Source organism: Bicyclus anynana, chromosome Z (assembly GCF_947172395.1).
Source record: "Bicyclus anynana chromosome Z, ilBicAnyn1.1, whole genome shotgun sequence".
NCBI classification, from domain to species: Eukaryota; Metazoa; Arthropoda; class Insecta; order Lepidoptera; family Nymphalidae; genus Bicyclus; species Bicyclus anynana.
In genome coordinates this window covers 2,872,133-2,897,069 of record NC_069110.1, presented here as the reverse complement: position 1 = coordinate 2,897,069, position 24,937 = coordinate 2,872,133, and the positions used below count along the sequence as shown (strand labels likewise).

General features: G+C 32.3%; 1 long non-coding RNA gene across 1 annotated transcript; it reads right to left on the bottom strand.

Moving 5' to 3' along the window:
- Positions 1-10,317: 10,317 nt before the first annotated feature.
- On the bottom strand, positions 10,318-20,883 carry LOC128199734 (uncharacterized). The gene is made up of 4 exons (XR_008252299.1): positions 20,715-20,883; positions 17,738-17,816; positions 17,308-17,437; positions 10,318-16,961 (listed from the first exon to the last, which is right to left on the bottom strand). It is a non-coding gene; the product is annotated as an uncharacterized LOC128199734 (long non-coding RNA).
- Between the last annotated feature and the right edge of the window lie 4,054 nt (positions 20,884-24,937).

The window sequence follows — 24,937 nt, the reverse complement described above, 5'->3', positions numbered from 1 at the left end:
ACTGTTGAAGGTCGTCTCCTCATGTCCTTGTTGCGTTCTGCACTATTTGATTTTCTGATAGCCGTCGTTCGCGGAAGGCCCATGTGCGACTTTACTTGGACCATCGGCTAGGTGATCGGCCACGCGGTTGTTTGCCCCCCCACCTTGACCACCACTATGTCTGTATAAATTATCGGAAAGGCGGCGGGCAGTACAACTGTACATATGTTTTCTGTGGTAGGTACAACCAAAATAACTCCGAATTACCTGGTAACAGTTAGCTGAGAGTCTAGTATCAAATAATGGCGTGCACTTCATAGATGCAAAAAAGCACTGCTTAGGACCCTAAGGACTCAATACAAACCTGTGATGAATTCTAATTTTTACTTATAGTGTAGCCTAGTTAAAACCTTATGCACGTCATTTGTGCCAAATCGAATTTGCTTTTGGATTGAGATTTTAGTTCTCCTGGCGGTCCACGGTATACGAAGCGTCCTTCTTCAACACCACATCTCATCTATCCTCTTTCGGTCTATTGCTCTTATAGGTCGTGCTTTTGAGCCGAAGAGGAGTATCGAGAAGACTAAGGTTTTACAAGTCTCTTTTTAATGTCGTTAGAGATTTCTACTTTGCCAGATTCTTATTAGCTTGGCCATTGCACCGTTGGACATTTTGATGCTCTTCTTAAATCCTGCTGTAGACTATTTTTATTTGTCTAATAATTTATTTATATATTAGTTTTTACATTAATTATTATTATTTTAAATGTATTTTCTAATTTATATGCCTTAAAGAAGAAGAAGAAGAACTTCAGAACTCAGACTTCGTCGCAAAAATTGTGTCCATCTGCAAATGTAGTTATTGCATGATGCAAATGAACACAATTTTTTTGACGTAATGTCACTTAACTACATTATGAGCCGAAGCTTGGACGTCCCGTTTGCTGTATTCCGGAAGTGCAACAGCGTAAATAAGGTATTCTACGAATCTGTAGTGCAAGCCGCTAATTCTATTTTCGAATAAAATTTTACCCTAGTAATTTTGACCTAAGTTAGTAATTAAGTTATTATGTTAGTATTCCTGCCGCTATTCGTGTGAATTCGGATAAACGTTGTAGTAAATTCAAAAGATTTTATGCATTTATCTCATAATGTAGATCTTTCTATGATGTTGAAAATTTGACTGACTGAGAATGTTTGTGTAACTTGTCGTGGAAACAAAGAGATATTGAAACGTAGTAATGCTTTGCCAGATGAAAGCACGGCTGCGCTTTTCTCTGCGTTGACTTCTATCCGCCAAAGGCAGAACCATTTCCTTATAATTTCTACCGCTTTCTGGGTGGAGCCCCGGTTTATGGCCGTCGCGTATAGTGCGGTGTCGTTCGCGAACTGTGCGACGTGGTGGTCGGTGGGACGGGGATGATTGATGATTGATGATGAGACGATTATTAAGACTGTTTACTTTCGAGAAATAAGTAGGCCAAACAAAGCGCTGGTCCAATGATTGCAACTTTACCCTAATAATTATAAAAATAAATAAATTATGTTTTTATTTATTTTTATAATTATCTGACATTGCTAATCATTTTATTTTAGAATAATTGTGTGTACCCTACATTTATTAATTTAAATATAATATTTTATTTTATTTTATGCCATTTTGATAGATACCTAGGTTACATTTATGTTTTGACATTTGAAATAATTTTTAAACATACCTTTACAAGATTTAATGTATTGTTATTGAATATTTTGTAATTAGTTGTATTTTATAGAAAAATGTGTTGGTACTTTCATTAATTTAATTATTTTTATGACATTTTGTGCAATACTTTTATATTTGACATTTGAAATTTAATTTCTAAACATACATTCATGATTAGGTTTAGTTTAACTTATTTGCTATTAACTTTTTTTGAATAAATCGTGTCTTTCTATATTGTTGTACGCCAAAAAGGTTGAATTCATAATTATCTGTGTGTTAAATCAACAAATACTAATACTAATGTACTACTTGTAGTGATTTTATTATTTTTAGGCATTGTTTATTTAGTTATATTTTATATATTTTTTTGTTACATACATTGTTTTATGTCATTTTTGTTTTTTACTTATTTTATTATTTTTAATAACTGTTGTTTGCGCCCGTGATGTCACCCTTTTAAAGGCTTCCACTGAAAACCAGCGCTGCAGCTAGCTGCAGCTTTAAGCTGAGTGGGAGACCTTTATTTGGTCAGTGCGCTTTTACTTTCACTTTTCTTGTTCTTTGTAAAATATAAAAGCTTAGTTTTAAGTTTTTACTGACCAAATAAAAATATTTTGCTTTCTTTCAAATAAATGAATTTTGAATACGAATATGATTATGATTATTTATTGGAGTATCACCAAAATAGTGAAAAAAATCTCACCCCTTGGGAAATGATTTTTCACTATGTCCTTTACAAAGGACAAAGTGACGATATTACTATGTCCTAATGTATAGAACATAAATATGTTTTGGCACATAAAATGTCATATAGAATAAGATAATAATCTAAAAAAAAACGGTCTGTAAAGTCGGTTTAATGACGATAGTTAAACGTGACAACGTCATAAGAAAATGATGATGGAATGGTTGCATTTTTCAAAAGAAAATGTTCGTTTTCGTTCGTTAAAACATTTTTAATAATCTTCATAGACCAGAATATATTTCTTGTAAAAAAGTTGGCATCCCTAGAACGAGGGAATGACGAACGACAAAAAAAGAGAAACAAAAATTAAAGAAAACTATCATAATAAATAATATTTTCTCTAAAATCTACCATAAATAAACAAATAATCAACATTAATTACTGAAAAAATCATAATTTAATCAATATTTTTTTTTCTTGACTACAATCATGCCTGATGGTGACCAATGATGAAGTCTAAGATGAAACCGCTTGCCTAGAAGATTATATATACAAGTTGATAATTCAACTTATCAACGAATACATCATACTGTCATCCTGAAAGAAGACATGACAATGACATGACAATTTTTTTACAATAATCTGATGTTTTTGTGACTTTAATTTTTTTTACAACGCGATTGTTTTGGTCCATATTTGGATAAAATGTCATGCTGCTTTTGTAAGACATTCCTTGAAGCCAGTGATGTTTTAATTAAGTAAACCCGTTTACAACATTTCTGTGATTTTTTCAGAAACTGCTTTAATTAAAACACGACACTGGATTCGGTTGATTTTTTTTTTAATTTTTTTAATTTTTTTTAGTGTTAGCATACCTACTACGTGATAGCCCAGTGGATATGACCTCTGCCTCCAATTCCAGAGGGTGTGGATTCGAATCCGGTCCGGGGCATGTACCTCCAGCTTTTCAGTTGTGTGCATTTTAAGAAATTAAATATCAATCAATCAATCAATTTATTTATTTGCAGATACATGCATTATATATATACAGGTGATCGGTAGATGTAGATGGTAAATGTATCTTGCCAAATACCACGTTTCTTAAACGGAGAAGGAAAACATCTTGGGAAAACCTACATACTAGAGAATTTTCTTAATTCTCTGCGTGTGTGAAGTCTGCCAATCCGCATTGGGCCAGCGTGGTGGACTATTGGCCTAACTTTTCTCATTCTGAGAGCAGCCCCCGAATATGTGTTGATGACGACGATACCTATTGCGTGTGAACAAAAATTATTAAACAATTAGCTAAAACGTTATTTTATTATGATAAGTCCTACAATCCCAACTTTGAAAATACTTCTTATATTATATACAAAATTTCACTCCCCCTTTATTCATACGTAATATGAATATCCAGAAAAACGTGAAAGATATCATAACTAATAAAGAATTGTCTTAACTGTCCTCTGTCTTCATCACCAAATCGCTTACACCACACAACCCATATGGGCGTAAAGTTCTCATCAATATAAAATTAATCAAGTCCAAACACAAGGTAGCAACTGTGAATCGTCGAGGAGGTCCCATAACTCTCCTTCGGCTTCATCACCAGATCCCTAATACAGTCACAACCCATCTAGGTGGAAAGTTCTCATCAATACAAATTTATCAAGTCCAAACACAAGGTAGCTACTGTCAACCGTCGAGGAGTTCTCTTCACTGTCCTTCGTCTTCATCACCAGACCCTTAATACAGCCACAACTCATGTAGATAGAAAGTTCTCATCAATACAAATTAATCAAGCCCAAACAAAAGGTAACTGCTGTAAATCGTGGACGAGTTCCATCGTCTGTGTTTCGGCTCCATCATCAGACCAACTCCAGACCTTCATACAATTATAGTGATTTAAAATACCTTATGGAAACACTAACAAACGGCACTAGCCGTCTATACAATTTTCGAAAGTTCCCCTCAATTTCTCTAAGATGCCATAATCAGATCCTACCATGAAAAAAGTGGGACTACCCTGGAATGAAACCCTTAGAAACAAAAAAAGAATTTTTAAAATCGGTTTATAAATGACAGACTTATCGCTGGAGATACAAAAAAAAACATACATACAGCCGAACGTAGAACCTTCTCCTTTTTGGAAGTCGGTTAAAAAATCTTTTTTTTAAGCACCTCTTAGATTAATATTTAATAAGTATGCATAATTTGTGTTATTTATAGTATGTAAGACATAGAGTCCTCACAGGCGGTTAAAAATTGTTATATTATGACTGACCTAGACACAGCTAGACTAGTGTACTTTGGCTACTTTTATAATTAATTTTCTGTCAAATTTCATATTTGTATGTCACGAAGTTTTGTGATTTTGTGATGACCTTTCGCATTTATATATTAAAGATTATTAAGTTATTAAGAAGATATCTGATGAATGAGACGGTTCGTAAAATTATTATTTACTTTCAAAAATAAAGCCGCAGATTTTTTTTGTTCTTACGTACTTCGAGTAGTAAAGATATAGGTGTGAGGTTAAAATAAGTACATTGTATAATAACACATTGTATTGTATTGTGTATTGCGTTACAATTCTAAAAATTTTCCATGATTTTACATTTAAAAAGATATAGGTCAAATTGATAAAGGCATACCTTATCATGTTGTCTGTCTGAATCCTTTTGTCCGCGTTATTTATATTCTGAAATAGGAATTCACAATAGAATAAGCCTAAGGTTACGACATTACCATTTTGTTTTCGTATTCAAGGTAAAATCAGATCAACCCATCAAAAGCAATGCTCATTGTTATTGGAATCTCCTTGTATATAGATTGGCATATTTTTCAACATTGTTATTAGCACAATACGAATTGCACTAACTCCCAAGACATATCTTTTGTGGGTACCTCCATGACAAGACGACACAAAATACGTATTGAATATCGAACGATATCAATGTATCGTTATTCGTTTTGATGAAACTTAGCCCTCATTCGCACGTGCGCTTTTTAACGGTTGTTAAAAAATGTTCAAGTAGAACAAATGCATTCCCATGTATTCAAATACTGTCGTGTCGTGTATTTGAACGCTCTCGTGCTTATATGTATAACTTTCGCTAGACTGTTGGTTATTAGACGAGTGGCGTAGCCCGAAAATGTCTTTGATGAAACCCCCCCCCCCCTTTACCCCTTTTGAACCACAATTAATTTCGATGTAATTTTTTACGATTAGTTAATATTAAAAAAGTACAAAGATTAGCCGAAAAACCAGTTTGCCCGTTTTTAGGCCAAAGTAAAATATGTAACGATACTGTGAGTCAAAAGTACCCCTCCTGCACTATTCTATGATCCGTAATAACAAAACAAGATCTAAGTCGTTCAGATACACGAAAACTAAAGTGATTCTTATTACCCAGTGGCTGCAATTCCCCCTGTTCCTTGTAAAGACGTAGGTTCCTACTAAACTAAAAAGTGAAAAATAACATCATAATATTATTATGTTCTACCTGCTGATCAGTTTGAAGACGGTGCTAACATTTTACATTGTGGTTTAAAAGTTAGTTGTTAGCCGCTCACCTATATAGACCAATATCCCAGAGTGATCTGACACATCTTACTTTCAGGCAGATGAAACCCAAGGTTTTCTCATTTGCTTTAAATACCTGCGTGTTTGTGAAGACTTGCTCTGTGACACTTGGGCAGGTATCAGATGAGAAAGGTAAAAGAAAGTTTGCATGTATGTAACGCGACTACTCGATGTTGCAGACCGATTTGGATAATTCTTTTTATGTTTGATAGGGTATGTCCTGGGGTGGTCCCACTGCCGTAATGTCAGGATCTGATGATGGGGTCATGAAAAAATCGAGGGGAACTTTCAAAAATCTTAGGGATAGCTAGTGCGTTTAAATATTTTAAAGCACTACAATGTAACAATGTAATGGAGTCGCTTTTATGATGGAGCTGAAACAAAAATGACGGAACTCCTTAACTGTCTATTGAAAAAAAAAAGTAAATTAAGCAAAGCTTAGGTCTTATCGCTAAAAATGAACTGCTCCCAATAACCAGTTTGAAAATAAGATGTGTGAGATTGCTCTGGGATCTTACTCTATTACGAGGCGCGTATCAAGTTGAAAATAAGTTCAGTTCTAGGTCCCTGAAGCTGCAAAAAAATCAAAATCCCAACGATAAGAGATATCTTATGCAGATATCTCATAAATATCTTTTTTAAAGATATATTTTATATATATATTTAATCTGCTTAGGATACAAATATCGTATTTCGACGTTCTCAAAAGAATTAAAATTTATACTTTCCCTTTATCTATGCATTTTGTTAGGTACCTAAGTACCTTAAGTACCAGTATTTATAATGCAAGACAGACAGAAGACTGACGACATCATGCGAGTCGCAGGGATTCGCTGGATGCAGGTGGCTCAGTATCGTGAAGTTTGGAATTCCCTACAAAATGTCTATGTCCTGCAGTGGATGTCCATCGCCTGATATGATGATGATGATGATAATGCAAGACATCAATCATCGTGCTTAAGCTTATAATATTTAAGTACCTGAAATATTTTACGGAACCCTCGGAGTACGAGTCTGAGTCGCACTTCTCCGGTTTTTTACGTAAACACTCCGTTATACGCCAGGAAGTGATTTTAGCATTGTAAATAAATAGGCTAGTCTAGGTTTATGAATAATTTTCAATAATCCTATAAAACACATTTGTTACATGAAGGACGTTTTAAATGCATTACAATGCAATAAATTGAATAGATACCTACAATAGGGTCTTGGGCTCATTTTTATAAGGATAGGATATTATCAATATAAGCATTTTCTGAAAGACCATTCAGGACCAGGCTTCCATAGAAGAATATGGAACCCACCACTTAGCTTCAGTGCGGGTTGGTGGGCTTAGCGCGATAATGTTTGAATTTTATACCGATTATTATTCGATGCTAATGATTATAAAAAGGATGATAATTCTTTTTTTATCAGATAGGACTTCAAAACTCCCATATTAGAATGAAAAAAAAGTCTACCCTAATGGTGGGAAAATAGGGGTGATATATTCATCACGTACCGCAGCTTCACCCGCGTAGTTCTCGTAAATGCAAAAGTACGAGTATTAAGATATGACGTGGGCAGGGGCGTGCACTTCATACATGCATTTAAGTTCTGCATACCCTAAGAGTTGTCTTCTTAGTGCTTATTATTTTTCCAGTTTGCTTAATTTTATTACTAGTACATACCCTGATCGACAACCTTATGCACGCCACTGGACGTGGGAGTCGCTTTTTCTGACATAATGAATAGATAGACATAATGAACAGATAATTGAGTTGAGAAAAATTAACCTGCGAATAAAAAAAAAGTACGCCATTTTCAGAATCTTATTCCACGTCGAATGAGATGTCACTTGTACTTTTCCTCCCTTTCTGACTAATATTCGCAAGTTTCAAACTACCCGGACAGACTATAACGATTAATTATTTGCAGGTATACGCTGCTGGCAATGGGCAGGCCAAATAGTTCGAAGAGTCGATGGACGTAATTTCGAGACCGAAGAGATATGTCGGTGACTTTGGTTCTTCTGCGGATCTCCTCATTTCCGATTCGCAGAGATTTCACGCTGAGATACTAAAACATAGGTCATTTCATAGTTCGATGTGCGACTCTGAGCCTTCTTTTGAGGCCCATAGTTATCGACCAAGTCATGGTCCAACCCAACTCACCTGTTAAGAAACTCTGCTGAGTTCATTGAGCATGGTACTAAGAGTTTCATCATCGTCCAGAGTTTCTGCCATGATGACTACATCGTTCACGAACCGCAGTTGAGTGATGAACTCGCCATTGATGTTGATGCCCAGTTCAAAAGCTTAAAGATGTCTTCCAATGCAGCGTTAAATAACTTAGGAGAGATCACATCTCCCTGACGCCTTCCTCGCTGCAACTGGCTTAGCCTCGTGGTTAGCGCAGAGCTAGATTTTTCGTGCTGGTGTCACTGATTCCGACAGCAGTCTGTGCCATTCAATAATCTAGTCTGTGGGAATGGATAAATCGCCATTCGTCGGTCACCAAAGCCACGTCGGTTCATCAGCAGGATGCATCACGAGCAGGTGAGGTTGGCATTTGAGGAGATTGCACTGTACTAGCCTCCTCTTTACACGCGTTATGTATTACGCGTGCTTGTTATAATACCAGAGTCGGATTAAGGTAATGGTGCGCTATGCACTTTTCCTCTTTGTATTTTCTCTATCCTGAAGTAAAATACAAAGAAATAATTTAAAAGGCATGGTTTTTGAACCGAACTTTCTTGTGCTTGTTTTTTTATTGCCCGGTCGGCTCTGGTGACCCCCTAAACGGGATGCCCTAAACAATTGCTTGAATAGCTAATAGGCTCATCCAGGACTGTATTAGCAGACTAAATAATGTTTGAAAAAGCATTGGATGACCATGTTGATATTTCGAAAAATGATCCGGGATTCGAAACCGGGACAAGATATAATTAATAAGTAATGATAGGGTAACTAACCGTGGCCGAAGCCTTCTACCAAACTATAACTAAAAAGAAAACATTTTGTCATTATAGTTAAAATGTATTGTCGTAAGCATAATGATACAGAAATTATATATTAAAATATTGTGTTAATTTGGTTGTTATAATATAAATTGACTTAATTAATTTCAATATATTTTAGTTTTTAAATTTCCAATGGGTTTAAACAATAAAATATCTGCCATTCTTATGTAAAAAATATGGTTTTTGAAAAATGAAATAATATGTATGTATATGTAGTAAATTTTAACTTTAGATTTTTACTGTACTGATATTTAATCTTTTTATATTTTAGAACAACCAAATTAACATTTACAACAATTCTGTTTTTTTGTATACTAACTTAACAATAAAAAAATTAAATTTATTATTAGTAGTATTCTTAACGTTCTCCACAGAAATGAAAAGTTAAATACATAGGTACTTGTAGTTATATTTAAGGAAAAAGTCATACTTCTACCGTTCTATTTATGTTGTTATAAAAAGTTTTTATGGCATGGTAAGTGACAATGCTGTCAAAATAATTACACTGATATGTAAGTTTATCCAACCTTCATCATAGGTTGAATAAACAAGCGACATCGTACCGGAATGCTGAATCACTTGTTGGTAGGACTGTGCCAGTGGAAGTACCTAGCCATGGCCAACCATCAGACTAGACCTGAACCAATTTAGAAAAATATATAAATACCGAAGTTGATCCGTAGTGGGAATCAAACCATGAATATTTATATAACACGCAAAATTTGCAAGAATTTATGCGGAAACCTGCAAGATCTAGCTCGGAAACCCATACAAAACCATAGTTGTTTTAAGCATTAACGAAAAAAGTATGAGCTTTATAAGGTCTGCGTTTCTGCCTGTGTGTCTGAGTGACAAAAAAAAATTCGTCTAGTTTTTAGATGTCGTCGTTACTCTATTCAAGAAAAAATTTAAAAATGATGGATGAATATAATCCAATACGTAACTATTCCCCTAATAAAAGTGCATATGTATAAAGTAAAATAAAAAGAATAGAAATTTTACTAAAATAATAGTTCCCGTCACTGGTTCTGCAGGGAAGTTGGGTAAAATGTAACATCTGAAATTAATAGTTAGGGATGGTCGCTCAACGGATATTTAGACATAGACGGTACGATGCCGATAACTCTTGGACAAGGTGTAAAGAACAAATTGAAGTCCAAAAGATATGATAATTCAATCATAGATAAGTTATTGTTGATTCTAGAAGTTAAAAATTAAATAAAATTTAAAAAATAAATTACACGCAACTGGTGAGTTCTTTTAGTACATAGGTAGGTAGTATAATTAATATTATAAATAGCGTAAAAGTAGATAAGGAGACCTCTTTTACATACCTCATTAAAATACTCAATTCCTTTTGAATCATACGGTTCACTTAATCTCATAAGAAATATTTGCTGGACATCTTCTTCGCATTCTTTTTTTGTATATTTTTTCCTTTTTTCATTTTTTATGTATTTTTTCTTTTATATTTTTTTTGTTTTTTACTTTTTTTTTAATTTTTTTGTGTTTTTTTTTTACTTTTTTATTTTTTTTGTGTTTTTTTACTTTTTTAACTTTTTTTACATTTTTTTTTTTTTTTTAAATATACTTCTACAAATATATCATTAAAACTATATGTGGTATGTGAACAATTTCGACATTGCTTGTACATTTTATGTAAATTTCTTATACTAAATTATTTTATCCTATACTAGTGGAAAAGCACTTTAAGTATAACTAATAAAGATATATTTATTATTTTTTTGTGCTAACAAATTCTTCTTTGGTACTAGATCGGCCGTTGCACTACGCGGTTCTTCAATAAAAAAATATATAGTAAATTAAAGAAAATTTACTTATTTCGTAACCTACTAAAACTGAAATAGTAATTAATCGCGATAGTAATTAAGTAAAAATTTTTATTAGAAATTACTACAAAATTAGATTTTAATCAAGACCTTTTATTATAAAACTAATTGTGATGCTGCCGTCTTTCTTACTCGTACCTTTGCCGGTATAGTAGCAAAAAGAATTCAATGTTAGGAGTTTTTATATTTTTTTCATTCCTTATATCTACCTATTGTATAAAATGATATTAGAATATTCTACTGGCAGTAATATGCTCTACGCATAATGTCAAGGAGCAATACTGAGACTATGCTAAAACTAAACGTGGTTTTGATGAGGTAGTTAAAACCTACAAATTTATATAATTAACTAAAACAATCTTTAAAGTAGTTGTATCACGCATTGTGAAAAAAATAACTTTAAATTGAAAAACATTAACTTTGTCTATTCAAAAAAGATTTTAAAAGTTGTATGATTAATTTATGAGCGATGTTTTAAAACTATTACATGCTGATAATACCTATGATCTATTTATCATCAAGATGAAAAATAAATAATGATATAACTATCAAAAAATAATTTTAACAAATTTATTGTACCTACATCGCGACACCAAAACATAATAGCAACTCATTATATTGAAAATATTAAATTGGTACCCAAACCAAATGATATGAATTGAATTCTTTAAAAGTATATTGTATCCTAATTTAAAATTGAAACAATTACAAATTTTTTAATTATTGCATATTTAGATAAACAATCTCTGACTTAATTATAATAGTGTAATTTTTTTTCGTGATTGGCTCAAAAGGTATCATATAAACTAAACAACAAACTATTAGCTAGAAGTATGAGTAAGTACGAGTATGTATTTATGCAAAGGACACAATAACTCTAAATGTTTGAATTCATGAAGTATTAAAAGTCTAACTATTCTACTATTTTGTATTGCTTTTGAATGCCTGCACATCATTTTTTTGGTATTTTTTATTTTTTAATTTTTTTTTGGGAATGTTTTTTTAACATGTTTTTTTATTTTTTTTTGTCTTTTTTTCATTTGCTTATTGTAACTACATTATAAATATAACTGCCATTTTAAATTAGTATTAATTTACTTATTTTAATTTAGTAAGCATCATCGAGGTCTTCATGGCAACTTATCATACATAACATTTTTCTCGATAAAACTATTTTTTATTAATAAATAACGCGTCAAATGATTAAATAAATAAATTAATAATTATTTAAAAAATAAATAATAATGATAATAGTGCACAGTAAAGCCAATTGTGGCTTGTGTTGCATTATGTTAAGCGTAATTTCAATATGTATTTTGTGGAATAATAAATAAATAATAATCAAATCATTACTTTAAAACCGATATTTTTACAGCGTGAAAGAAATATACCAACCGTGATATTTTAAATAATAAATTTTCTAAAACAAATGTTTAAATTACTTGTTGTTATGTACTTAAGTCATTTTGCCTTTTACGATTTATCTTGAATTTGTAAACTATTATTAAAATATTTACTACATTGAACATCATTCATTAATATACGACACGACTCTGTTATAATATTAATATCACAGAATATTAACGGCTATTTCACGATAATTTGTTAACAATAATAATAATTTAAACGTAATTGTGTTATGATTTTTATTCAAGTAAATTATATTAGAATATTTATTAGGATATTATAAATTAAATTAAATTCCATAAGAATGCTTTTTATCATGAAAATTTTGCCACAAAATATTTTTTTTGTTAAATTGTAAACTAAATATAAAGCAAAGTCTGAACAATGTCGGAAGTTATTCATATTTTTCAAAAGAATATTTAGAAAAAAGATAAATTAACTTTTCTATTTATGTTTTCATTATTTTTAACCTGATTGACAATTATCTATTTCGAAAATTTAAATTGGTTTTGTACACATATTACCTATGTGTTATATAATATATAACACATAGGCAATATGTGTATGTATTAAAAAGTGACTGACAAACTAACTTTAAGTTTTAAATTAATATAATGTGTACGTAAATAATATAAAATTATAATAAGAAAATCCCTAACGATATACATGATGCTGGATTTTATTCCTAAAGCACTTAACGCGACTCTTACATTAACTAGCTCAATATTCTAATGGCAGAAAAGTGTCCTAACTAAGCTAACTATAATTATATTATTGCACTTGATATATTCTATTAGCCAAAATGACGTTTCCAAAAAAATCTTACATCTAATATTTGCTTTTGGAATATATGAGAAAGCTTCTCTTGACCTACATCTAATTTTTTTTACTTTTTTATATTTTTTTTAAAAAGCTTAGCGTTTATTTTAACAAAAATCTTGGTACTAGTTTCTGTCCTAAATGTGAATGCCTGTAAAACAAAATTAAGAATGTTTAACTTATCTGGTACTTCAAGGGGCGGAAGAACAAATCCTTAAATGGCGGCAACGCATCATTTCTCTGGTGTTGCAGATGTTCCCAGGCAGTGGAACATCGAGCTGACGTTGCCGATTTGAACCTTCAACCTGTCTACAAATATGGTACCGTTTACAAGATTTTAAACCAAGAATCCTTGGATTTGATTCCCGCCCATGGAAATATGGCTGTATACCTAGATTCATCAAGGTTTTTACTTTTACAATATTTTGAGACTAAGAGGGACCAAATATTGATAATGTAAAAAAGACACGTCTAATTAAAAAACAACATATTACAAAAAAATGTGATGAAAATTGCAGATTGTAATAATAAATCCTCGTATTGTTTAAAATAAGATACATAACGAACAATACAACGGGATAATCTGATAAACAAATATTAATTATATTAACAACAAGATAAATCATAAATCATTGAAATGAAAAGACCAATCAAAACTTATGAAAAAAATTACATACCTACATAATTCATACAAAGAAATTATATTCTTAGATACTGGTACTTGAAAATAAGAGGTCATAAACTTTGGGACTAACTAAGACTGAACTAAGACTATTGTATGTATTCGTATTTTTATTTATTTAAATTAATCTTTGTTCATTCATTTAAATATTCAACTTAATTTACCTAATGATAGAAGAAGTTAATACGAGGATTCAATAGTTTTAGTATTTAGGTATTTCTTTGATTGCAATTTTGATGTTTACAATTTTATCTGACAAGACAGTATTACACAAAATATTTTTTTGGGAGAGTAATAAGAATAGTTTTAATAAGAAAATTCATAAGATTTACTTTGAGGCATTATTTACTTATTTTATAATTGGAAAACTTTGGAGGCGATTTACCTACTAATTTAATATTACACTACTATAGGGCGTATTACACTTAAACTAATATTATAACTAACTTTATATTATATTGATGTTAAAATTAGTGGTAGTACAAGGATATCTCGCCCTCTTGCAACCTATATACGATAACTAGCATTATATCTATATTGCTTGATAAAACTGTGTTAAGGAAAACAAAACAAAAATCAAATCAACTATCGCCATTAATACCTATTTAAAAATTATAACTAAGACTTTCTCAATTATAGGAATACCAGATGATAATTAAAATAGTTAGATAATATAAACAAAAGCCAAAAATGCTAAACTGAGCTGTAAATGTAACTATAAGTGCATTTAAGTAAACAGGGTATTTTTTAGCTTTTTAGAGAATAAACGAATTGAATAGGCAATTTATTATAAAATTGAACGGAAAGGTAAGCTCTATATTTTGTTAAAAAAAATATTCCAGCAGTTTTTTACATTATGCTCAATTTAAATAATGGTTTAATTACGGTTAAAAATTTAATTAAAGTTTATTCTTTACTTAAAAACTACATACGTGTCTAAGAAAATTTAACAGATAGCAAATGAGTATTTGGTCCAAAAGATATGCGATAGCCATTTGATTATTAGCCCTAAGTAATCCTAGTTAACGTCGGGAAGACAACGTGCACTTAGTACAAATTATTTCATTGGGCAGTTTATAGCCCAAAGTATCTACTTATGGGAAGACTATGGACCTTTGTTGTTCAGAATAATCGCTCAAATAAAAAATACAAGAATATTGAATTCTTGTATAACAATAAAACATTTAACATAAGTTGCCGGGTGCGCTAAATATATATCCGATAAAATTTCAATAAATACACAAATAAATTATAATATATTATGAAAAAATCTTACTTAAATTGTACGAGGGCTTGATTTTCTTAAACTTAAAAGTAACAAGCCTACGTCCTATATATTTTTTTTAACCATTAAATATTAATTCGGTGCTACGTACCCCACTAACAATAGAGATCTCCTTTCTCTTTTTCTTATTTAAAATACATTTATTACTAAATACATTTTAAATATTCTTTTTAAATTTAATAAAAAATGTCAAGATTTGAATTAAAAATAAATAGTTTAAGGTTAAAAAACGTTATAAATCATTGACTTCAAAATCATTTGAGATAAATAATAATAATTATTTTTCATCGTTGTAATTATGTAAATAAATCATCGTTTCTGTGGAAAACATTATAGACACTTACTTAAATCACAAACATAGTAAAAATGTTCGGTACTATTAAAATGCTAATATTTTGAAAATATAATTAAAAAATAATAAAATTCATTATGCTGTACGCTCATATCATTTTTTTACATTTTAATATTATATCAACACCTAACAATGCAAATCAATATCAAAAGGAATAAAAATAAACATTTTCAACAATACATACCTTGCGATTGACATATTTATGATTTTATGTAAAACAAAATTAATTTATAAAGAAAGATTAGACTGGTTTTGTAAGTATATGCAAACTCCGTTAGAAATCCGTTCACAAATCTGAAATCTGATCTGAAGTCTGAACTGAACTGACTAAATTTATATTAATTACTTTCTGTTTGATTGGTTTTCCCTGTTGAAGCCTGTCTTTAGACACTCCACTACCGGAAGGCAGAATAGTCAAGAAGGGATTGCTAATCTAGATGCTAGATTATAGCTGTTTTAAAACTTAACAATTTATATAGCTTTCAGAATTGTGGCCAGATAATAACGGTGTGAAATATTTATTTTGTACTATAAATGAAAATTATTATCAAAAATTAGAATTTTGTCATTAATTTGGTAAAAACTGAGTAACATACAAAAAAACCGTTTTATTGAGATTGTTCTCGGTAACAAAAACTGTTAAAAATGAGCATAAACTCAAATAATATTATTCCTAGTAGGCTTACTTTAGGAAATCTTTTGGAGAGTCAAATTTGATTTAAGAATGCAGATGCTATAGACTTGCGATCGATAATAATTAAGTCGATATTAAGCGTAGACAGAGAAAGTAGTAGACGGATAGATAGCAACCGTCGAATAACCTCAAAAAAGTTAACAACTTATCCGTGGAATTTTTAAAAAAAAACCAAACAAGGCAATTTGATACTCGGTGCAGTTTTTCAGGCAAAAGACCATAATTGACAAACAAGTTTGATTATTATTATATTATGCTTTTATTAAAAAATATAAAGTAAACATAGTGAGCACATTTAAATCCTCAGCTTATTGCAAATCAAGTAACCAGTTAATTAAAAATATATTTTTGAAATATATAAATTGAATATCTTTTGACAGAAACACCAATCAGTCGTCTATTTCCTTGTCTGTCTACGAAAAGATCCTCAATATTAGATACTTATTTGAGTAAGTCAGGCAGCCAATTTAAATCTACAAACTGACAGCTAACTAAATTTTGTAATTTAATGATTTTCAAGTCAGTTCAATTCTTAAACAAATATTAAAATTCAGCAACAAGACGGTAATTTAATTAAAACTATTTCCATAGATAAATTTAGCAAGATTGAAATTGACAATTTATAAGTTAGGTATTTCAAATTTTAATTACGAGAGAGGAAGTATAAATTTAATGTAAGTAGTTCATAAAACGGTTAAATAGGATATATCGACGCAAAATCTGTCATCTGCATTCCTGTTACAGACTTTTTAATAAACGAGGGAAACCGTTAAAATGGCAGCTTTAAAATAATGCTTGAAAAACAATGGAAGCTTCTAATTTCACGTCATCATCTTCTCGCTTTCTTCTACCATTCATTCTTCACGTCAACATCGAATCTCTTTCTTTTCCAATCCATTTCACGTCTCTTACGTCACCTGTAAATGAAAAGTACACTGTAATCTTTATGGTTATCTGAAGATTGCAGCAGCAATAAAACTTGATATATAGGGTTTGCAAATAAGCTTTTTCCAGCAATGCTAAATGGGTGTCTAGCCATGTTACAGCCATCATATTTTTGTATAAAAACGCGAAGTCATCCAAAATTTAAAAACGTATGAGAATCTGATTTCTGAATTCCGATGACAGGTTGATCAATGATCACGTGACCTACCGATAACGAAATCCCCATACAGTTTTAAGTTTTCGTAGCGTTAGCGTTTGTAGATAGATATTCGATCTGTAACATGGCTAGAGGTCCTGGATAGAAATAAGAAAGGTCACCTCAGCGTTGTTTGTGAGTATTCGTCGAGTGATGCTCAGAGGTGGAACAACCTGTGCAGCTGGCATCATGATCCTGGGCGCAATGTCTCTGACCTGGCTGACTGACACATCTGCCTCTGAATCCTTCAAACTGAAATTTTATACATTAAAACAAATTAAACCAATTTACAAATTAAATTGTAGAGCGTATTTTATTTAAAAGTAAATTCCATTACATGATTATTATATAAAAAAAAAAATACACAAACTTTCTTGTAAATTTTATGTTAAAAAAATTTAAAAACTATAAAAGAAAACTTCATTGATAAATTTGATTTATATTAATGAATTATAATTATAATATTACAGAACGGATGATGGGAAAGGTGGGTACGTGGGTAACGAAGACTGACGTCACAATCTCAATAACGACTAATGTTTACATACTTACCCAGGACTATTCGCCATTAGATGTAGTACTATCCTCTCAGCCTGCTTTCTGGAGACTGCCTTTGTTAATACTTTTCTGCCTAGAAAAAAAATATCATGTTAACTAACCGGTTGTTTAAACATAATTACAATTAACCACGATTAAACAAACAACAGAATAATGTATGGTTATTTTGTTGTTAAAAACAGACGTAGACAAGGGCGTAGCCGGCCTAGAGGGGGGGGGGGGGGGTTGTTTGCAAACAAGCGTGCAGCTCTACACATTGTAGCACTACTCCTTCATTTTTTTAATGTCTAGGGGTTTGGGGTGCGAGGCAGCTAATCCCTTGGTTTCTTGACGTAAATGTTTTTTAATGAAATATATTAACTGAGATTTTTGTTTAGAAGTATTAAGAATGCATGCAAAATACGCGAAATAGGGTAGTTGACTCATATCAAATTTAATACAAACAGTATTAATTTTGTATACTACATGGAATAAGTAAAGTAAAGTATGTATTTTTCCAAACGTCCAAAACGCTGTCGTCCATTTTGTGACTATGTTACTTGATGTACTAAAGGAATGAACGTCAAACAAAAAAGAACTAATAATTTTAACAAACACTAAACCTGGTTAAGATTTAGTGCTTACGAGACGTCATGAAACTATAAAATATAAATCATCATGGCCGACAATGTTTTGGCTAGTATTGTCCAAAAATATTTAAAAATTAAATTTTTGTATTGTATGTTGTATTCAAAAAAATGTGATAAATATTTTTTATCTAGTAAAACCATAATGAACAATTTAAGGCAATTAAAAAAAGTGTCAACTAGCCTATTCCATTATGAAATCCACCTAGGCGGAGCTGTAACTTTCCAATCGCTAGTGGGCGTTGCGGGAATCAATAATCAGGCGCAAGCGTAGTGCTATCTGCGACATTGGACATAGCTAAAAATAGTAGCTATATAGTATAGCAAGGAAATAAAGAAAACGACGTTTTTTTATTGATATCTCAGAAACGATCTAATATTTTGCATTATGATGAATTTCAATTTAATATAACAACAATAAAAATTGCTGGCAAAAGTAGAGAAGATTTTATTTATATATAAACAACAATTAATAAATACGTAAAGACATACAAAATTCAAATCTATCACAAAAGAGCAACGCACTTTCGCTTGGAACATTTATTGTAATATTTTATTTTTATCATTTATGACCAAATATTCAAGATGAATCAGGTTAGAAAATGCTTAACAAAAATATGTTTCTTTCCACGAAATATTTGCAATATTAAAGTTGTATTACGTCTGGAAGATACTCATATGTAACTCCACAAAATTTGGCATGTGTGCTGTTTTAGGGCATTTTAAAAGAATCTGTTATTTACCAAATTGTTGATCAAAGAATAAATAAATGAAGAAAGAGAATAGAAAAGAAGAATAAATAGTTCCTTTGTATGAAAGGTCAAAGGGTCGTTCGATGAGGCGCATGCGTTGAAAGCTTTGCCCGGGTGAGGTGGTATTGATCAAATCAAAATGGCTGAATTTCGCAAGAACACAAATTTATTATTCTTCTTTGTTTGTATTTTGGATTTAAAGTTGCCTAATTTATTTAAATTTCGTTATGAATGTAAAAGTCGGTATACTTTCCAGTTTTAATTAAAACGGCATATGAACGTCCAACAAACAAACAAAGAATCATATCAATTACTATATAGGTACCTGATGATATAACTTGGTAATCATTCATTAATTTGAACACCTTATTTAACTCCAAATTCAGATTAGCAATCCGCAATTTGTTCGATATATATGTTTTAGGCTTTAGGTTTCGTAAAGCACAGCAAAAACAAAAGATTATTCGAATTTAGAATGATAATTGATTTTTATAAAAGGTACGTATATAGATTTATTAGGTACTAGATAGTCTCTATTCGATTCAAAATAAAACACCGTAAAAATAATAATTAAGAAATAAATAAGTGATACATTCGCAACATTCATCACGGAAATTATTATTAGCGAGGCTTTTTATCGTAACAGCAAAATGGCTTTATATCGTAACAGCAAAATGGCATTTTAGCGTAACAGATAGCGCAAAAGGCGTAGGCAAAAGGTCATTGGGATAAATCGATGAAGGACGCGCATGCGTGTATCAAGCTGTAACTTGCGTTGTTAACAGGGTGTGGACCACCTATGTTTATGAAATATTGATTTTTTTAAAAAGCTTGCCCGGAGAACAGGCTGTGGATCAGCTATTTACGGAATATTTATCAAAGAGCTTGCCCAGCTAGCAGGGTGTGGATGACCTACTTATTGTAGAAAACATTGATTTTTCAAAGAGCTTGCCCAGGTAACAGGGCGTGGTCAAGCTATTTATAGCAGAAATTGATTTCTCGAAAAGCTTCTCTGGGTAACAGGCCATAGTCCAGCAAAATTATATATTTATAGCAAAAAACAAATTTATAAAAGAGCTTGTCCTGGTAACAGGGAATGGTCCAGTTATTTATCACAAAAATTTATTGCTCAAAGAGCTTGCTCGGGTAGCAGGGCGTGTTCCTACAATTTATAACAAAGATTGATTTCTCAAGTGCTTGCCCGGGCGTGGCCCAACTATTTATATCAAATATTGATTGCTTTAAAGCTTGACCGGGTAACAGGGCGTGGTCCAGATAGCAAATATTGATTTATTAAAGAGCTTGTCCAGGTGACAGGGCGTGGTCCAGTTATTTATAGCGAATATTGATTCCTCAAGAGTTTGTCCGGGTAACAGGGCGTGGTCCAGCTATTTATAGCGAATATTGATTTTTCAAAGAGCTTGGGCGTGGTCAGCAAAAATTGATTTTTAGAGCACATTTAATGAACAACTTTAATGAATTCGCTTCAATTATATGATTAATAAAACATAACAACACATAATACACGTAAATAGAAATTAATATATAGGTACATACATAGATATATATTACTTATTGCATCACAATACTTACATTGACTAAAATTCTGCCTTTTTGTAGTGCTCTTCTCTACCATACACACGAACGCAGACACACACACACAAAACAATTAAATTATTAAAACTGAACAATAAGCTAAATTATATTAACAGAAATATGGAAGCACAACCAAAACCAACGAAGACTAAACACGAAATGAAGTACTGTTTTAGAGTCGTTAGAGAACAACAGAAAATCAATATCTATTCGTAAGGTTCTAGAATATTCCAGGAACAGACACACCGAAGCGTTGCATGGAACAACCAAGCTCTATTTTCTACCAATCAGAAGAAATGTACTTAAACCAGAGCGTTACGTGATTGGTAGACTGTAAAGATTGTTCGATCGTTTCAGTGTGGCCGACTCTTTAGTTACCGGAATCGCGCCGATTTTCTAACTGCGCAATGTACTTCTATATTTGGCTTGCGTTCCATTTCACTATCAGAAATTGGGTTCTAAACAATTTGTCTATTTGCCTGTAAAGCAGTAGAAATTCTTATATTCAACTAGCTGACCCGATATTCGTTATACAGCACATAAAATACAATATAGGAGAGTTATTTATTAGGAAACCACACTCTATACACATTGGCATACCACACCACAGATGTAAAAATGTACTGTCTGCCCTAGATACTCTTAAGTCTTAGCAAACTCCCGTACTAAAGATTTTTTTAATTTATTTCGCATGTCTAGTGGCCACCCTGATTAAATATCTCCTGCACGTCATTGTCTTTACATATAAATCGAATTTCTTACAGCCATACTTATTAAATAATTTGAATAACAGTTGTCAGTCATACATCACGCAATTGTCAATCGACGGTTCTACCAAAAACGTAAAGGCTTCCATAAAAGTTCTTGATTTAAAATTTGAAATTACTATTGCTTGTCATTTTCTATACAAAATTACCTTCATTAGTGTTTTTGAATTATTGGCTGTTTCGCGTTTATCTTAGATATTCTAATTTTTGTACCTGAAATAAATAAAAAAATATATTTAATTATCTGATGCCTTTGCTCATCGTACAAATACTTTCTAGATGTGGGAATCAAACCCACGGCCTTCAATACCGAACTCAGGGTCAATCTACAATATTAGAATCAGGGATGTTACGGACCTTCGACTTCGGCTCCGTTAAGTCGGAACTTTTGACTTCGGCTCCGACACTTTTAAATCGGAGATCGAAGCATAACATAGCGGTGGCGGCCTGCGTCTACTATTATAAACGGGTTTTTATATTTTTTTATTGTTTGTGTTTTATTTTATAATTAAAAAATTAAAAAAAAAATCGACTGAATAATGTTTTGATGGTCTTTAAATAAAAAAATCTCTCTCCTGCCATCACTTCTGGCCCTTTCTCCGACTCAGGTTCCGATTCCGATAAATTAAATTTAAAAACTCCGACTCGGCCATCGGTTCCGATAAAGTTACCTCCGTAACATCCCTGCTAAACATACGTCCTACAATAAGTTGCCCTGTGTCTATTTATGAGCTTATACATCTATCGTCAACCATGCGTTTAAAACTGCAGTAATACAGTAGGTAATATTGTCAGCATAATAGAAATAACCTTAAATTAAAGGCCTAGTAAAACTGCATCGCGTCTTGATTCTGCTAGGTTGCCATGTCATCTCCATCGTCTTCATTAAGAGATTTACACACCTATATTGAGTTCTCTGCTCTGCCTTATCGGTCCAATGTTTGTGTAGCAAATCTTGAGCTTCTAAGTTGATTTAGTTCAAGCTCATGGCACACTGATCTTAATTCTTCTTAGAAATTCTCAGTAGCAGCCGGCAGTTGGAAAGTTGGTGGTGTTATATAAATAAATAAATAAAATAAAATTAAGCCGTCTGTTCCAGTTATTATCATTAACATTATACATTTTTCTGCCTGCCTAACTGCATCGGAACAGCTCCGCTCTTAGCTCTTAGGAGGGAGACATAGGTACTCTTGTACAGTGAGACGTTCAAATGAGCTGATAATCATGAGTCAGCTTGATAAGAGCTAGGTTAGTACTTACAAGTGGCATAATGTCCTGCGGTGGACATCCATCGGCTGATAATAATGATGATGATGGTCATGATAATTATGGTAATTTGAGAAAATACATACAAAACAAAATTTATTTTTGGTAAACTTATTGATGAAGCGTGTTTTACCATTTGCAGTGTGGCACATGACTATTCACTATTTAGTGTTCCGGACGCGTTGAAATCTTTTATATTCTACTAGCTGACGCCGCGCGGTTTTACCCGCATGGTTCCCGTTCCCGTACTAATAAAGGGATAAAATATAGCTTTTAGCCTTCCTCGACAAATGGGCTATCTAACACTGAAATAATTTTTCAAATCGGATCAGTAGTTTCTGAGATATAGATATAAATAGTATATAGAATATAAAAGATTTAAAACTAATTATAGTAGTGCTTATCATTAAAGGTGTTTTTAAAACGAGGTTACCATAATTTACCTCTATCTTTTTCTTTATATAGTATCGTGTTAGGTAGAAAGAGATAGAGGTGAACTAGAATATCGCTTACACGAAAGAATGAGGTAATCTGTGAAAACAAACTAGTGAGTGAGGTTGAACAAAATAAAATTTATTTCTGGTAATTATAAAATAACTGGTACAAATAGATAAATACAACCTTGTTTCAAAATAATTACCGAATAATAAAATAATAATTATTATAGTCAATTAATATATTTATTTTATTAATCAAATCTAAAACAAATCTACCTAAATCATAACTAAAATTAAAATAATTTATACAACACAACTAAGTGTTTACGTAGGTACGATACAAAACAAAACTATATTTCGTAGAATCTAATCTAATAACAAAAAACCACGAACCTTAATAAAATAAATCATGAATGGTAAAATTATTCTGTTATTTCTTAAGAAAAAAACCGACAAAGTTCGATCTTTATCAGCAATGCCGTCTATATATGTTCAACGAGACATTATCTCTTGAGAATGTTCCGATTTCCATTTAGCAATATAAATTTATTGTTGTTTCTGCTCAACTGCCACAAAGTTTCAAATCAATAAACCCACCAGCTAAAAGATGCGAATTCTTTGTCGGTCATTATAATATATACGATGTAATATATATATATTTTTACAATTAAGAATTTACATTGCAAATACATAATAGGTATAAGATTACGCACTAATAAAACAGTAGTTAAGTAAGGATTAATCGACCAAAACATAATTAATAGAATAAATATCAGATCAGATAGTATAGAATCAGTGGCATAACTAAACCATGTGAGATCCGTGGAGAATTGGCTCCTAGAAACCTAGTATTTTCTTTTTAGATGTCGCAGATTAGTTCAGGTCTTACAACATGTCGAGTGGCAGCCCTTTTTGACTGTTTCTTGTATTTCGAATTGTGTAGGTGCCACAAGTTGCTTGATGAGACATCAGGCGTCACCGGTGGTTCTAGGTTAGTGCAGAAGCATCGCCTGATGGGGCCCGAAGGCAGAAGCAGAAGAGATGGGCGGTACGACTTTCTAAGAGCGACGACTCCACTGAGACACGGACGTCAGCTTTGAGGGCCATTCGGGAAGGGTGTTCTGGCCTAAGTGTACCAGTTTTGACGCTCTCGTGATCGTGAATGGATGTCCACCGTCCGGATGACGTTAGAAAATATTTCTTCGCCGACAAAGACGCTGATTTCTAATGTCATCTGGAAGTGTAGTTTGTTTTGCCTTTTTTTCTTCCTGATTGTGTAAGTGCCGTAGGCTCCTTATGGGACCTCAGCGGCGTCACCGGGGGGTTTGGGCGAATGCAGAAGCATTGCCTGATGGGGCCCGTAGGGCAGAGTAGATGGGCGTAGTAGACTCTCTAAGGGCGTCAACTCTAAGGGCGTCTCCTCTGAGACTCAGACCTCGGCTTAGACGGCCGTTCGGGAAGGGTGTTTTGGCCTGAGTGTATCAGAGATCGTGAGTTAAAAAGCTCATGTCCGGGTGATGTCAGATATCGGGGACCTCGTCTTCGCCGGCGAAGACGCTGTGTAGCTTGTGTTTGTGTTGCCTGGGAGCGTTGTCGGTCGTTCTGTCGTCGTCAGGGTCGTAAAATTCTAGAAGAAGATTTCGTGCGTCTAGATCTACAACCGGCATTGGGATTGAGAAAGTTTCGTTCTGACCCGTGGCATTCTATGAACCTTACCACCCTATTGTTATGTCACTGGTATCAGATGGTA